Consider the following 17,167-nt stretch of genomic DNA (forward strand, 5'->3'; position numbering starts at 1 on the left):
CTCTCCTGGGTGCACGTGGTCCTAGGAGCTCTCTCCTGGGTGCACGTGGTCCTAGGAGCTCTCTCCTGGGTGCACGTGGTCCTAGGAGCTCTCTCCTGGGTCCACGAGGTGTTAGGAGCTCCTGGGTCCACGTGGTCCTAGGAGCTCTCTCCTGGGTCCACGTGGTCCTGGGAGCTCTCTCCTGGGTCCACGTGGTCCTGGGAGCTCTCTCCTGGGTCCACGTGGTCCTGGGAGCTCTCTCCATGGTGCACGTGATCCTGGGAGCTCTCTCCTGGGTCCACGTGGTCCTAGGAGCTCTCTTCTGGGTGCACGTGTTCCTAGGAGCTCTCTCCTGGGTGCACGTGGTCCTAGAAGCTCTCTCCTGGGTGCACGTGGTCCTAGGAGCTCTCTCCTGGGTGCACGTGGTCCTAGGAGCTCTCTCCTGGGGGCACGTCGTCCTAGGAGCTCTCTCCTGGGTGCACGTGGTCCTAGGAGCTCTCTCCTGGGTGCACGTGGTCCTAGGAGCTCTCTCCTGGGTGCACGTGGTCCTAGGAGCTCTCTCCTGGGTCCACGTGGTCCTGGGAGCTCTCTCCTGGGTCCACGTGGTCCTGGGAGCTCTCTCCATGGTGCACGTGATCCTGGGAGCTCTCTCCTGGGTCCACGTGGTCCTAGGAGCTCTCTTCTGGGTGCACGTGTTCCTAGGAGCTCTCTCCTGGGTGCACGTGGTCCTAGGAGCTCTCTCCTGGGTGCACGTGGTCCTAGGAGCTCTCTCCTGGGTGCACGTGGTCCTAGGAGCTCTCTCCTCTGTCCACGTGGTCCTAGGAGCTCTCTCCTGGGTGCACGTGGTCCTAGGAGCTCTCTCCTGGGTGCACGTGGTCCTAGGAGCTCTCTCCTGGGTGCACGTGGTCCTAGGAGCTCTCTCCTGGGTGCACGTGGTCCTAGGAGCTCTCTCCTGGGTCCACGTGGTCCTAGGAGCTCTCTCCTGGGTGCACGTGGTCCTAGGAGCTCTCTCCTGGGTCCACGTGGTGCTAGGAGCTCCTGGGTCCACGTGGTCCTAGGAGCTCTCTCCTGGGTCCACGTGGTCCTAGGAGCTCTCTCCTGGGTCCACGTGGTCCTAGGAGCTCTCTCCTGGGTGCACGTGGTCCTGGGAGCTCTCTCCTCTGTCCACGTGGTCCTAGGAGCTCTCTCCTGGGTGCACGTGGTCCTAGGAGCTCTCTCCTGGGTGCACGTGGTCCTGGGAGCTCTCTCCTCTGTCCACGTGGTCCTAGGAGCTCTCTCCTGGGTGCACGTGGTCCTAGGAGCTCTCTCCTGGGTCCACGTGGTCCTAGGAGCTCTCTCCTGGGTGCACGTGGTCCTAGGAGCTCTCTCCTGGGTCCACGTGGTCCTAGGAGCTCTCTCTTGGGTGCACGTGGTCCTGGGAGCTCTCTCCTCTGTCCACGTGGTCCTAGGAGCTCTCTCCTGGGTGCACGTGGTCCTAGGAGCTCTCTCCTGGGTCCACGTGAAACATTAACAAATAAACCACATTAAAACAAGAGTAAGTTTTACATCAGTCTGCCACCCAACCGGGAAAATAATTTAATAATTAATAAAAACACAATCAACAAACTATTAAAAAATAATGACTAAATAAACGAGTATTTACCGCGAAAATAATTAGGTAATTTTTTTTTTTTGTTATCTAAATAACTAATGAAGATTTCCGCCCGAAACGAATTTTTTTGTGTGTGTGTGTTTTCTGGTGTGAATTTTAGAGCGGCGTTCTTTCGTGAGAACGTGATCAGTTTTGCGGGTAAAAAAGTTCACTAACGAAAGTCACGTCCGCGATGACTCACTCACGCACGGACAGACAGACAGAGGCAGATTGCTACTCCAGATTGTCCTCTTGGGCCTCGTTAGTCCAGATGCATTATTGCGGTGGTTGAAATGATAAGGTTATTGGCTGTTTGGCGAGGTGATAAGATCTGAGACGCCTTCGGTGTTGGTGGGGGGGGGGGGGTTGGCTCTGAGGCTCGTTCAGGTGGCTCTGAGGTTCGTTCCTGGGAGCCTTGGGCTGAGGGTATAGGCTCTGAGACTCTTTCCTAGGAGCCCTGGACCGAGGGTAGGCTCTGAGGCTCGTTCCTTGGAGCCTTGGGCCGAGGGTAGGCTCTCAGGCTCGTTCCTGGGAGCCCTGGGCCGAGGGTAGGCTCTGAGGTTCGTTCCTGGGAGCCCTGGGCCGAGGGTAGGCTCTGAGGTTCGTTCCTGGGAGCCTTGGGCCGAGGGTAGGCTCTGAGGCTCGTTCCTGGGAGCCTTGGGCCGAGGGTAGGCTCTGAGGCTCGTTCCTGAGAGCCCTGAGCCGAGGGTAGGCTCTGAGGTTCGTTCCTGGGAGCCCAGGGCCGAGGGTATAGGCTCTGAGGCTGGTTCAGGTGGCCGAGGGTATAGGCTCTGAGGCTCGTTCAGGTGACAGTGTGGAGGATGGCGAGTTTCAGAAATATTATGAAATTGACGGTATATATATATAATATATATATATATATATATATATATATATATATATATATATATAATATATATATATATATATATATATATATATATATATATATATATGGCAGCCAGGTGCCCCATTTTTGGTGGCAGACTCGGCCCCCGCGTGGCCCGCGTGTCAGCTTAAGTCAACACGTTGTTGTGTGTTGATAATTGTCTTGCGAATGTGACGTTGTTCATAATACAGTATGAACAGGAGGAAAACATGGTGGGGGGGAGGGGAGGAGGAGACTTGTAACATATGTGGTCTTTTTTTCCTGTCTGGGATGTGGTATATATATATAGCTCTTTTATCTCTAATATTTGGAGTATTATGTTTTAGCTGGCAGCTGTTCCTTAGCTTTGTTCTACATTAACTATTTCCACACATATGTTGCTTTGTTACATTGGCTAATTGTTCGAAGTGGTTTCTCATCAATGGCGCGCTGGATAGTGGTCAGGAGGGACGTTGGTTGGGACTCACCAGGGGAGGACCCAAGGGTACGGGGGTGATTTAGGATTGGGGAGGGAGTGATTGATGAGATTGATGAGGATTAAGCCACCCAAAAGGTGGCACGGGCATGAATAGCCCGTAAGTGGTGACCCTTTTGAGCCATTTACCAGTATCAATAGATGGTACTGGAGATCTGTGGAGGTGCGACTGCACCCTGCGTGACGGGTGATGTCTCCCGTCGGAGGGAGTGGTAGAGGCGGACTCTACATAGACCTCCACCTGCTTCCTCACACCATTACGGGCTATTCATGCCCGTGCTACCTCTTGGGTGGCTTAATTTTCATCAATCAATCAATCCTTACACCTCCACCCATGCCCCAGTGCGGGCACGAGATGGAGGTGTGAGGAGAAGCTGTATACATGTGGGATATAGTGGGAGTTATGACTGCAGGCAGACTGTCCGCCTTGCTGACACGACGCATGCACGTTGGCATGTCTTTGTAAAGCTTTTTTTTCGTGCATTTCCATAAATGAATACTTTGGAGCATTATTATATTTACACTCCGTTGTTTATGTTCATATTTTTTTTCACTGTCTGTAGCTTTTACGTGTTGGGTTTCTTTTAAGGTGTTTTGGTTAGAGTTTCAGCTTTTAGTTGTTCCTCTCGTTGTGTCGGGAGGTACTGTTAGCTGGGTGCTCCTGTGGTGCTTATCCACTTGTACTTACTCGCTTACACTCGCTTACACTCACTTGTACTGTACTTCTCTCACTCGCTTCCACTCGCTTCCACTCACTTGTACTGTACTTCCCTTACTCGCTTCCACTCACTTCCACTCACTTGCACTGTACTTCCCTTACTCGCTTCCACTCGCTTCCACTCACTTGTACTGTACTTCTCTCACTCGCTTCCACTTCACTCCCTCTCGGCTCGTATTTACTTCCTCTCACACGCCGGTTCAGTTACATCAGTTTGGTATCCTGTAGTTAACAATGTTATTGGCATTAAGAGAAACGGTTCATTGCATAAGATTATTGTCACGACAACTGACCCACACACTCAGGAATCTCAGGAATCCTGTACACCAGTTGATTGACAGTTGAGAGGCGGGACCAAAGAGCCAGAGCTCAACCCCCGCAAGCACAATTAGGTAAGTACACACTGCATGGACTTTTTGTTAAAGGTTTTGAGGAAACAGTCAGAGCTGTTCAGAACAGATCTCAACATCTCTAAAAAAAAATTTGGAAGGACAATTATAGTTCAAAAGAATTAGCCCAAAACTGTAATAAGTGGCTGTTATCTCATCACCAGTTATTGTTATAGATTCAGCTACTCGGAACAGGTTCCAAGTAGCACGGGCTATGGTGAGCCCGTAGTGGACTTACCTGGCACAGGAGCGGTGCTCCTGGCACATTAAAACTCTTCATCACCAGAAGATTGACTTTATATATAGTGTCTTTCTACTCATGAGAGGTTTCCTCCGCGAGACACCGCAGGTCACGTGATACATTTCGATCACCCCCCCCCCCCCGGCCTTCACTGCTTCTCAAAACAAACGTATCAGACAGCAGGCCTGAGGAGCCCAGGGGGACGCGGGTTCGATCCTATCTTACGGCTTCAATATTTTCTCACACGTTACGGCGTTCAGTGGCTTGCTTTCAAAGCACACTTAAGGCACCATCTGAGAGATCTGACATCCTGGGGGGGGGGGGCTGTTAGTTACCACACTGTTTACCCGCTGAAGCCGCTCACTGAACGGAATCAAGAGTGTGCCCACACCGACTACCCACATCTCGACATCCGCTCCAGGCACCAGCTTGATGGACTGTGGCCCAACAGTGCTTGAAGGCATGTTTACAGTCCCGCCATCTATGTCAATAAGATGAGTTGATTTCATGAAGTGGTGTACAGTAGAGAGTGTGAGAGGGAGACCGTGAACTTTCCTCGCAGTTGCCAACGAGGTCCCTTAGGCAATGCTCAGTTGGTGACCAGTTCATGTAACTAATGCCTTAGGACTTTAAATTAGACTTTTGCAAAGGACTGGAAGGTTGTGTGGTTGTGAGAGCCTTCACAACTGATATATACCAGGCGAGGTGTCAGCCGAACACCTTGTTGGATTACTGCTCCCACACTACACCTCTTGCTCCCACACTACACCTCTTGCTCCCACACTACACCTCTTGCTCCCACACTACACCTCTTGCTCCCACACTACACCTCTTGCTCCCACACTACACCTCTTGCTCCCACACTACACCTCTTGCTCCCACACAATCGGGTATAAAAGACACATTATTGCACATCCCGCAATAACTGATTATCTTCCTGAAAACGAGTCATTTAGTCGTGGTGCTGTAATTTGACGGGTCGTGCCCAAACTGGACGACCCCACGTCCACTGTGGTCGTCCCCAGTGGACTTAGAACCCTCCCTCTCTCACTTTTGGCGTCGTATACCCCTTCTTTTCCGCACTGTAGCCTGCCTGTAGCCTGTCTGTACTGGCCTGTAAGCCTCACCCACCATGTTGTTATTCAGTCTATACACCCATCTCTTTATTATCTGTTATATTTGTTCATATTTATCATATTTTAATGAGTATTGTCTATATTATTACCATTTTCTACTATTTGATACTCTGTGCATTATTCATTTTGTTCTATGACATGAGGGGTACCCTGCCTTGCCCGGGACTCCCCCTCTCCCCCCTTTCTCCCTCCCCTCTCCCCTCCTTCTCTTCATCCCCTCCTCCCTTCTTCCCCCCTCCCTTCTTTCCCTTCCTCTCTCCCTTTCTCAATCCTAGCTGCTCCCCGGGTCTCTTCCACCCCTTTTCACCCTTTCCCTCTCTTCACCCCAATCTCCCCCTTCTTCCCCTCGTTACCCTCCCCATTGGTCACCCAATCCGTCCCTTAGAACTAGTGGCTAAGGAAAATCATTAAGAACGATGACGAAGATTCGAACCTATATATATATATATATATATATATATATATATATATATATATATATATATATATATATATATATATATATATATATATATATATATATATATCCAACGACAGTTGCATTATACATCCAATGACAAGTCTTTCATCCACAGACAGATGTATTATACATTTACTAACAGTTATATCATACATATACTAACCGTTGTATTATGTATTATACACCACTAGTAGTTGCATTATGTATTCACTGATGCTTTTATGTAATTATAATAATTATTATTATTATTATTATTAATTATTATTTGTTATTTGTTATTGTCAATAAACACGTGTTTATATTGCCACGTGTTGGCAACTCCTGCCCTTCGTCCATAAGTATATGTCAACTTTATATGTTTTTTGTTCTTTTTTTCGTTCATATGGTTGACATTTTTGTTACTTTTTATGTTTTGCATTAAAAATCCATCATTGCCCTACCGTGGCTGATTCCTGGAGTCAATGCCCCAGGGGCCCTGTCTCTGACACGTGCCTGTCAGGGAGAACAGGAGAATGTGCAGGGCTGGGGGACAGGCAGGAGCGGGGGGGACAGACAGGGACGAGGGGGGGATACACAGGCAAGAGTGGACAGTACGTACCATACCTCCAAATATTCACGAAAGCTTTAAACGACTAACAAGTAGGAGGTTTATTTTTTTGTCTCGAAATAAAACAACATTTAAGACCATTTTTTTTTTGTTAAATTCGTGGACTTCAACGCACTTTAATTCTCTCTCTCTCTCTTTCTCTGTCTCTCTGTCTGTCTGTCTGTCTGTCTCTCTCTCTCTCTCTCTCTCTCTCTCTCTCTCTCTCTCTCTCTCTCTCTCTCTCTCTCTCTCTCTCTCTCTCTCTCTCTCTCTCTCTCTCTCTCTCTCTCTCTCTCTCTCTCTCTCTCTCTCTCTCTCTCTCTCTCTCTCTCTCTCTCTCTCTCTCTCTCTCTCTCTCTCTCTCTCTCTCTCTCTCTGCGCTACTTGACCCCAAACCTCCTCCTCTCTCATTATTTTTGTGTAGGGCTCAACAAGACCTCTGAGAGCGCTGGTGCCTAGACCAAAATAACATCATTATAATTGGTGACTTTACGAGGCAACAAATGAGTGCGGGAACTAGGGTCGGGGGGGGGGGGGGGTAGAGGAGGGGGGAGGGGGGGCGCTGCCTCTTTAATTTTCTTTTGTTTAACGTTTAAATCATTTCACTTTGAATATTAACTTGGGTATATCTGCGTCCGGCTACAAGGGGGGGGGGGGGGGGGGGGGGGAAATATGTATATGGTTTTGAGATTAATTAAATTTCACGTTCGTAGTCTCTTCTCTTTTCTCTCTCTCTCTCTCTCTCTCTCTCTCTCTCTCTCTCTCTCTCTCTCTCTCTCTCTCTCTCTCTCTCTCTCTCTCTCTCTCTCTCTCTCTCTCTCTATTTTCTTTGTCAGTTTGGCTCCGTAACTGAATAAATACGGTGCAATTTATTTATATATATTTATATATCAACCAGTTATCAATCAGATGAAAATCAGTGAAAAGGGGAATCAGGATCCTCCTCCCTCTCCCCCTCCTCCCCCCTGCCCCAGAGCGTCCCTGACTCAGGTTTTGATCCTCTTCGATCCTCTATTGGCTCAATCAGTGCCTGAGCCGCTGCCATCGCTAATGATGCCACTTCCATCCGCTTCCCCCCCCTCCCCCTTGCCCCCCCGTCCCCCAGCCGCTAGGGGGGAGGCCCCCCCCCCCCCCCGGCGTCGCTCGGGTCGCCCCTGCGCATCGTTCACCCAGGCCTGGTGAGCCTCACCGCTACCAGCCCCCCGGCACGAAAACTGGGGTGAAATCGTCCGATACTACCAGCACCAGGACGATAACAAGTGGAAAATCCTACTCTCAGTTCCCCCTTCCCCCCTCCCCCAACAAAAATTTCCCCTTCTCTTGCTTCGTGTCCCCCTCTTGCCTTCCCTCTCTCTCCTCTCCCTTCCCCCCCCCCTCCCATTCTCCCCTCTCTTACACTGCTACTCTCCCTCCATCCCCCCCACCTTCCACTTTCCCCTCTCATTAGACGAGAAAGCGGCACCAGTGCCAGGTTCGTCCCTCTCTGGGTTGGGCCGTGAGGTGAGGGGGAGAGGGGAGAGGGATGAGGGGAAAGAGAGGGGTGAGGAGGTACGCGAAGGGGGAAAGCGACCAAAGAAAAGAACAGGCATGAAGAGAGAAGGGGACTGGAAAGGGGAAGGCAGAGTAAGGGGAGAAAGACATAAAAAGAAGAGCAGTGAAGAGAGAGAGAGAGAGAGAGAGAGAGAGAGAGAGAGAGAGAGAGAGAGAGAGAGAGAGAGAGAGAGAGAGAGAGAGAGAGAGAGAGAGTAAATTACTAAAAAAAACGAAACAGAAAACCAGAGAAAGATGTACAATATGAAATGGAAAGCAGAAGGATGATTAAAAAAAACTAAAAAAAAAAATAACGAAAGGGCAAAGATGGTGAGAGAGAGGAAGGAAACGAATAAGAGATGAGAACAAAGGTAAAAGAACAAATGAAGGAGCGAAAAAGGACGTACAAAATATTGCGTGATGAAAGTGGGGGGACGAGAAATTGGATAGAAATGTCGGCCCTTTAACGTAAGGGAGAGAACATGGATATTTTGGACTAACGAATGAAGGGAGTGAGAACAAGGATAACAAAAATAGTAGTAGACGTAGATTTAATAAAGAGCGATATATATATATATATATATATATATATATATATATATATATATATATATATATATATATATATATATATATATATATATATATATATAAAATATAATATAATATGGTGTTGACAGTCTTCAGTCGCTGTCAGTCGCCTGGATGTACTCACCTGAATGTACTCACCTGAATGTATATAGTCATTTACACATAGAGTATGTAGGGTATCCAGTCATCGCTGTCAGAACTCCCCGGTAACCAGTCATCGCTGACAGAACTCCCCGGTATCCAGTCATCGCTGACAGAACTCCCCGGTTTCCAGTCATCGCTGACAGAACGCCCCGGTATCCAGTCATCGCTGACAGAACTCCCCGGTATCCAGTCATCGCTGACAGAACGCCCCGGTATCCAGTCATCGCTGACAGAACTCCCCGGTAACCAGTCACTCGTGACTGAACGCCCCGGTATCCAGTCATCGCTGACAGAACCCCCCGGTATCCAGTCATCGCTGACAGAACTCCCCGGTATCCAGTCATCGCTGACAGAACTCTCCGGTAACCAGTCACTCGTGACTGAACGCCCCGGTATCCAGTCATCGCTGACAGAACCCCCGGTAACCAGTCATCGCTGTCAGAACCCCCCCGGTAACCAGTCACTCGTGACTGAACGCCCCGGTATCCACCCATCGCTGACTGAACGCCCCGGTAACCAGTCACTCGTGACTGGAGAGTGATCGGAAGCAACAATTTAACGGCGACTTACCCACAGAGGGGAAACCCGGAAATTCTGATCTGATCACTGAGGGGAAGAGGAGGCAGCGTTGCCATCTCCCCTCCCTAAGGCAACGTTACCCAGATAAACGTGGCTACCTTCCTTCATGGCGCCTAACACGCCCAGTTTACCTCAGTTTACCTTAATAGTAAATTGATATCTTTGTCGCCATACAGCCGGTCCTCCGAAGACTTACCCAAGGTCAAGAAACTGTCGTGCCTCTTATGGTGATAAGGGCGCTTATCCTTATCTATCAGAGGACCCAAAACAGAAAACGGGGTAGTACGTCACTTTTTCGCGAGTCGCTTATATTTTCTAGTACGACTAATTTTTTCGCCTCTTGGTTAGAGTGTACGTCAAAATGCGACGTTCTATTAGGAGGTCGCGTTTGTGTGTCATAATAGATTAGTTGCAGTGTCTCCCAATATTGCTGCTGTTGTTGTTGTTAAAGATTCGCTACCTGGAACTAAAAGATCCAAGTAGCACGGGCTATGGTGAGCCCGTAGTGGAGTACCAACATTGCTGAATATTTGTTCTTCTCGGCAAAAGGATTAGTAGAGGAGTTCATTATAATTAGTTGCAGTGTCGACCTTAAGTTTCTGAAGTCTCTCTTATTAATTTATAACTCACTGGTTACTCAGTGGTACTCAATTGGAACTCATTTGGTTACTCAGTGGTACTCATTTCCCCATATATCATACTTCAGTGGTTCCCGACTCACAATAAATGGCAAGGTCTCATCTGCAAGTCACTTAAAAAAAAAATCCTATTTCTTACACTTGCACTGGGGGCCTGACAGCTGAGTGGACCGCGCTTCGGATTCGTAGTCCTGATGATCCAGGTTCGATCCCCGGTAAAGGCGGAAATAAATGGGCAGAGTTTCTTTCACCCTGGTGTCACCTAGCAGTAAATAGGTACCTGGGAGTTAGACAGCTGCTACGGGCTGCTTCCTGGGGTATGTGTAACAAAAAGGACCCTGGCTGGCTGGACCTTGGCCCTCCTGTGCCTCCGGTCCGGTCCGCGGTGTGCCTGGCCTGAGGGGTAACGAACCCTGGCTTGGAGGAGCATGTCGGGTGGCCTCACCAAGAGCCAAGACGGTACCAACAATTTTAGCAACAATAGCACACGAGAGAAGCGAGGCTGTCGTGACTGGGGCGGCTCAGTGCTAGTGGGCAGCTCTGTCAGTTATCTCCCCCAGTCTCCCCCTGTCAGTTACCTCCACCAGTCAACCTCCAGTTAACTGGTTACCTCCACCAGTCACCTCAAATGCTATACTAGTTTGAGAAATATTAACGCAAAAACAATATTTTCTTTTGTGACCTGTTTGAAAACAAACTTAAGTTTGCATATGAATATATAAATGTGTGTAAATCACGAAAATAAACACGTGATTAAAAATGTGACAGTGTCAGACCACGGAGGAAAATTGAAACAGGAATTTCCTTAAGTACTTTCGTATATTAATACATCTTCAGAAGGGTTACGTATATATATATATGTGTGTGTGTGTACTCACCTATATGTACTCACCTATATGTGCTTGCAGGATCGAGCATTGACTCTTGGATCCCGCCTTTCTAGCTATCGGTTGTTTACAGCAATGACTCCTGTCCCATTTCCCTATCATACCTAGTTTTAAAAGTATGAATAGTATTTGCTTCCACAACCTGTTCCCCAAGTGCATTCCATTTTTCTACTACTCTCACGCTAAAAGAAAACTTCCTAACATCTCTGTGACTCATCTGAGTTTCCAGTTTCCACCCATGTCCCCTCGTTCTGTTATTATTACGTGTGAACATTTGATCTATTTCCACTTTGTCAATTCCCCTGAGTATTTTATATGTCCCTATCATATCTCCTCTCTCCCTTCTTTTCTCTAGTGTCGTAAGGTTCAGTTCCTTCAGCCGCTCTTCATATCCCATCCCTCGTAGCTCTGGGACAAGCCTCGTCGCAAACCTCTGAACCTTCTCCAGTTTCTTTATGTGTTTCTTCAGGTGGGGGCTCCATGATGGCGCGGCATACTCTAAGACGGGTCTCACGTAGGCAGTGTAAAGCGCCCTAAAAGCTTCCTCATTTAGGTTTCTGAATGAAGTTCTAATTTTCGCCAGTGTAGAGTACGCTGCTGTCGTTATCCTATTTATATGTGCCTCAGGAGTTAGATTAGGTGTCACATCCACTCCCAGGTCTCTTTCTCGAATCGTTACAGGTAGGCTGTTCCCCTTCATTGTGTACTGTCCCTTTGGTCTCCTGTCACCTGATCCCATTTCCATAACTTTACATTTACTGGTGTTAAACTCCAGTAGCCATTTCTCTGACCATCTCTGCAGCCTGTTTAAGTCCTCTTGGAGGATCCTACAATCCTCGTCTGTCACAACTCTTCTCATTAATTTTGCGTCATCTGCAAACATCGACATGTATGATTCCACTCCTGTAAACATATCATTTACGTAAATTAGAAAGAGGATTGGTCCCAGCACCGATCCTTGAGGTACTCCACTTGTTACTGTTCGCCAGTCCGACTTTTCGCCCCTTACCATTACCCTCTGGCTCCTTCCTGTTAGGTAGTTCTTCACCCATACTAGGGCCTTTCCGCTTACTCCTGCCTGCCTCTCAAGTTTGTATAGCAGTCTCATGTGCGGTACCGTATCAAAGGCCTTTTGGCAGTCAAGAAATATGCAGTCTGCCCAGCCTTCTCTGTCCTGCCTTATCCTTGTTACTTTATCATAGAATTCTAAAAGGTTTGTTAGGCATGATTTCCCTGTCCAGAACCCATGTTGGTGCTTGTTTACAAACCCAATGCTCTCCAGGTGCTCAACAAGTCTTAGCCTAATTATTCTTTCAAGTATTTTGCAGGGGATGCTTGTCAGTGATACGGGTCTGTAGTTAAGTGCCTCCTCCCTATCCCCCTTTTTGAAAATCGGTACGACATTTGCCTCCTTCCAGCAACTGGGCAATTCTCCCGACATAAGTGACTCATTGAAGATCATTGCCAGAGGCACGCTGAGAGCCTGCGCTGCCTCTTTAAGTATCCACGGTGATACTTTGTCTGGTCCAACAGCTTTATTTGCATCCAGTGTTGTCAACTGTTTCATTACATCCTCTGCTGTCACCTCTATATCTGATAGTCTTTCATCTTGGGTAATCTCTTCTAACAATGGGAGCTGCTCAGGCTCGGTAGTGAACACTCCATGGAATTTTGCATTCAGTACCTCGCAGATTTCCTTGTCGCTTTCTGTATATGCCCCTTCTGTTTTCCTCAGTCTTGTCACTTGGTCATTTACCGACATCTTCCTTCTTATATGGCTATGTAGTAATTTTGGTTGCTTTTTCGCTTTGACTGCAATATCGTTCTCATAATTTCTTTCCGACATTCGTCTTATGTTAATGTAATCATTCCTAGCTCTGTTATATCTAATCCTGTTGTCCTCTGTCCTTTGCCTTCTGTACTTCCTCCACTCCCTCCTGCTTCTCACCTTTGCTTCCTGACACTGTCTATTAAACCATGGGTTATTATATTCCCTCCTGCTTTTTTCCTTTATTGTTGGAATAAATCTATCTTCAGCCTCCTTGCATTTCAATATGACTTGGTTCATCATACCTTGCACTGTTTTTCCTCTAAGTTCTTCCTCCCACTGCACTTCTCCCAGGTAGTCCCTTATCCTTCTGTAGTCCCCTTTTCTGTAATCAAGTCTCCTTTCCCGGACCTCTTGTCCTTTGGTCACAATTTTAAGCTCCATCATGTAGTCAAAGGCTAGGACACAATGGTCACTAGCTCCTAGTGGTATTTCATGTTCCAACTGCTCGATGTCTTCTACATTCTGAGTGATAATGAGATCTAATAGGCTGGGCGTATCCCCTCCTCTTTCCCTAGTATCTTCTTTCACATGCTGTGTTAGGAAATTCCTGTCAATAACGTCTACCAGCTTCGCTCCCCAGGTCTCCTCCCCGCCATGGGGATTCCTCGTTTCCCAATCTATCTCTCCGTGATTTAGGTCCCCCATGACCAGCAGCTTCGCTCTCATTCTATGCGCTAAAGTTGCTGCCCTCTGCAGTTCATCCATACATGTCTTGTTGCTGTCCTCGTACTCCTGCCTGGGCCTTCTACTGTTTGGTGGGGGATTGTAGAGTATCAAGATTACAATCTTCTTCCCATCCACTGTCAGAGTTCCATGTATGAAGCTTGTGCTTTCATTGGTACCCGGATTTTCCAGCTCATCAAACTTCCATTTCCGCTTTATTAGTAGTGCCACTCCTCCTCCCTGTCTCTGTGTCCTTTCTTTTCTTATCACCTGGTACCCCTCTGGAAAGATTGCATCCGAGATCATGCCATTTATTTTAGTTTCCACTATTGCCACTATGTCTGGGTCTGCCTCACTAACTCTTTCTTTTATCTCTTCTGCTTTATTGGCTACCCCATCAGCATTGGTGTACCAAACCTTGAGACTCTTCTTGGAAACTCGGGTGTCAGAGTTCCCCCTTTCACCAGGGGTCTGGGGGGAACTGGGGGGTGTCTGGGGGGCAAGTGGGGGCTGTGGGGGTGAGTGGGGGGTGCTAGGGGGGTGCCTGGGAGTGCCTGGTAGGCGAATGGGGTCTGGGCATCTAAGGGGGTAGGAAGGGCATAATGGGTCTGAAAGTTAGGGGTCTGAATAGCATAGGGGGGGTTGAGAAATAGAGTGAGACTGAGAGTCAGATAGAGGTTGAGAGGTTGGGGGGAAGAGGGCTACTGAGGGTGGAGAGTTGAGATGAGAATGGAGCATGGGTGCTGGGAGTGGAAGAGAGGGTATATTAGTTAGGGGGGAATCGGGGGTAGGTGGGGGTTTTGGGGTAGAAGAGGGGAAGAGGGAGATGGGGGAAGGTGTTAGGGGGTCACAAGGTGAGGGGGTTAAATGTGGGCTGGAGGTGCATAGGAGGGGTGAGGGTTGGGTGGGGTTTGGGGGTGAGTGGAAGAGGGGTGCAGTGGAAGCTGGGATGGAGTAGATGGAATTGAAGTCAATGGGGTAGAAGGGGCAGGGGAGTGGGAAGGGGTATTTGGGGAGGGGGGATGGGAAGGTGGGTTTGGGGAGGGCATTGCTTGACCCACTGGGGTCGCTGACAAGTGTGATGTAACAGGGGCAGGGGAATCGTTGTGGAGGTGCAAATGTGGAAGGGACAGGGGGGTTTTGGGAGGCTGAGGCAGGGGGGATGTATAGGAGGGCTGAGTTGGGGAGGATGCGACCTGGGAGATGACCTGGGAGGTGACCTGGGAGGTGACCTGGGATGTGACCTGGGAGGTGAGACTACCTGAGACGCTAGTACGTTGTCGTTGTTGCCATCTATTTTTGTGGGCTGTTTGCTCATCTTTCGTCATAAACCTCTCTATAAACACATTGTAATGGGTTTCACTTCCTCTGAGTAAATGCTTGCTCCTCATTATGTACTCCACTGCCTCCTCATTGGAGAATTGCACCAGAACAGGTCTATTCTTGGTACAATTGTAGGGTCCAACCCGTCGATTGATATCCACCTCGCGTTCTGCCATCTCTGCTCCAATACACCTCAATATCTCGTGCAATTCGTATTTTTCTGTTTCTATTCTCTCTTGTCTAGTTGGTGCCCTAGATTCGAATAATCCATGTATTATAATAGACCGTCTCCTCAGTAATTCATTGTCATGCTGGTAGCCTGTCCCCTGGGGATTCCCCATCCCAACCGCAGTCACTAACCCATCTCCCACTAATCCTCTATCCTTAGCCATGCTGCTAAACCTTCCTAATTCGTTTGTGATACGAGCACATTCCCTCTCCCAGTCCTCTCTTCCCTTCCTAATCTCTTCCTGAACATAGAGCATAAGTTCTTGTTTCTGCCTCTCTACCGCATCCTGTATTTGCTGAAATACCTCACTTTTAATCCCCTGGATTAGATCCTCCAACCAATCACTCCTTCTCTCTACAAATTTCCCTATTAATTTGTCTATAAATCTGTCCTCCTCCTCATCCCTGCTGGTGATTGACCTTGAACCCCTTCTAGTCATTGCAGTAACAATCTAGCCAAAAAGGCGCTCCTCAATACCTTGCACAATCTGCTAACACAATAGGTGAGTGAATCTCCAATCGTCGTCCCACGTGGTGGTATAAGGGTTGCTGCCGAGGTGAGGTCACGCGGTCAGAGGTCGGTGAGGTCTGGTTTCACACTGCACAGTATTTCCTCAACTATTTTGAATTACGCTAATTAAACTGTTTTTCTTCACTACCTTATGGCTCTGGTCAAAACCCAAGGTTTTTTCATTCACTTGTACATTCACTTATAGTCTTTTTCACTTCGAAGTTGCCTGATTACCCCTCCCACTCCACTAGTGATCCAGGAGCTCCCAACCCACGTCCACCCAACACGATGGTCACAAGACAAGTGACCATCGTGTGTGTGTGTGTGTGTGTGTGTGTGTGTGTGTGTGTGTGTGTGTGTGTGTGTGTGTGTGTGTGTGTGTGTGTGTTGGCAGAGAAGAGCTGTGGTTCTTGTTTCTTATCATGATTAATTGTGATATTATATATGGAGTTAGTGCCAACCATCACCCAATCATCTAAGCCACTTCACATGACCAACTGTTCTGGCGCTAAATAAGTCATTCCTCACATCCCTTGTGGCTGCTGCTTCCCAAACATGTTCTCTCGTTCCATTGTAATGCTTTGTATCGAGTTTATTGTTGTTGTTGTTATAGATTCAGCTACTCGGAACAAGTTCCAAGTAGCACGGGCTATGGTGAGCCCGTAACTTATCTGGCACAGGAGCGGGGCAAGTAGCACGGGCTATGGTGAGCCCGTAACTTATCTGGCACAGGAGCGGGGCAAGTAGCACGGGCTATGGTGAGCCCGTAACTTACCTGGCACAGGAGCGGGGCAAGTAGCACGGGCTATGGTGAGCCCGTAACTTACCTGGCACAGGAGCGGGGCAAGTAGCACGGGCTATGGTGAGCCCGTAACTTACCTGGCACAGGAGCGGGGCAAGTAGCACGGGCTATGGTGAGCCCGTAACTTACCTGGCACAGGAGCGGGGCAAGTAGCACGGGCTATGGTGAGCCCGTAGTGGACTTACCTGGCACAGGAGCGGGGCTGTAACTGATACCATCAGCTCTGAAAGCTTCCTTATCCAGGCTTCTGAAGGATATTCGAATGTTAGCTGTCTGTACGCCTCTGGTGTTAAGATAGGGATTATCTTTACTCCTTCATCATCAAGATAAAAGAGATATATCTTTTTAAAAGAGGGCTCTGTGTTGCTTTTGATACTGCTTTTGATTCGACAAGCAAACTTTTGGACTGGGAGATGTTCTCTGGTATATTGCCCGACGCTTTGGTGTGGAAAATAAGACCAGCTTGGAGAGATAATCTGAGGTGGACTTACATACCAGGGGCCAGATTCACGAAGTAGTTACGCCAAGCACTTACGAACACGTACATCTTTTCTCAATCTTTGGCGGTTTCGTTTACAATTATTAGACAGTTAATTAGTTCCGAAACACCAGGAGGCTGTTCATAACAATAACAACAATTGATTGGGAAGTTTTCATGCTTGTAAACTGTTTAATACATGTAACCAAAGCTGTCAAAGATTGAGAAAAGATGTACAGGTTCGTAAGTACTTGATTAACTGCTTCGTGAATCTGGCCCCAATTGACTTGAATTAGTTCATGATAACTGGTCGAACAATTGACAAATCGACATAATGACTATTGTAGCGAGGACATGGGCGCTGAAGAAAATAAAATACTCTTCATCATTCTCAAACTAACTGCTTAGTAATCTGAAGCAAAAAAAATAAAGGTTTTCAATCAACATGATTTAATTACC

Source organism: Procambarus clarkii, chromosome 18 (assembly GCF_040958095.1).
Source record: "Procambarus clarkii isolate CNS0578487 chromosome 18, FALCON_Pclarkii_2.0, whole genome shotgun sequence".
Classification (NCBI taxonomy): Eukaryota; Metazoa; Arthropoda; class Malacostraca; order Decapoda; family Cambaridae; genus Procambarus; species Procambarus clarkii.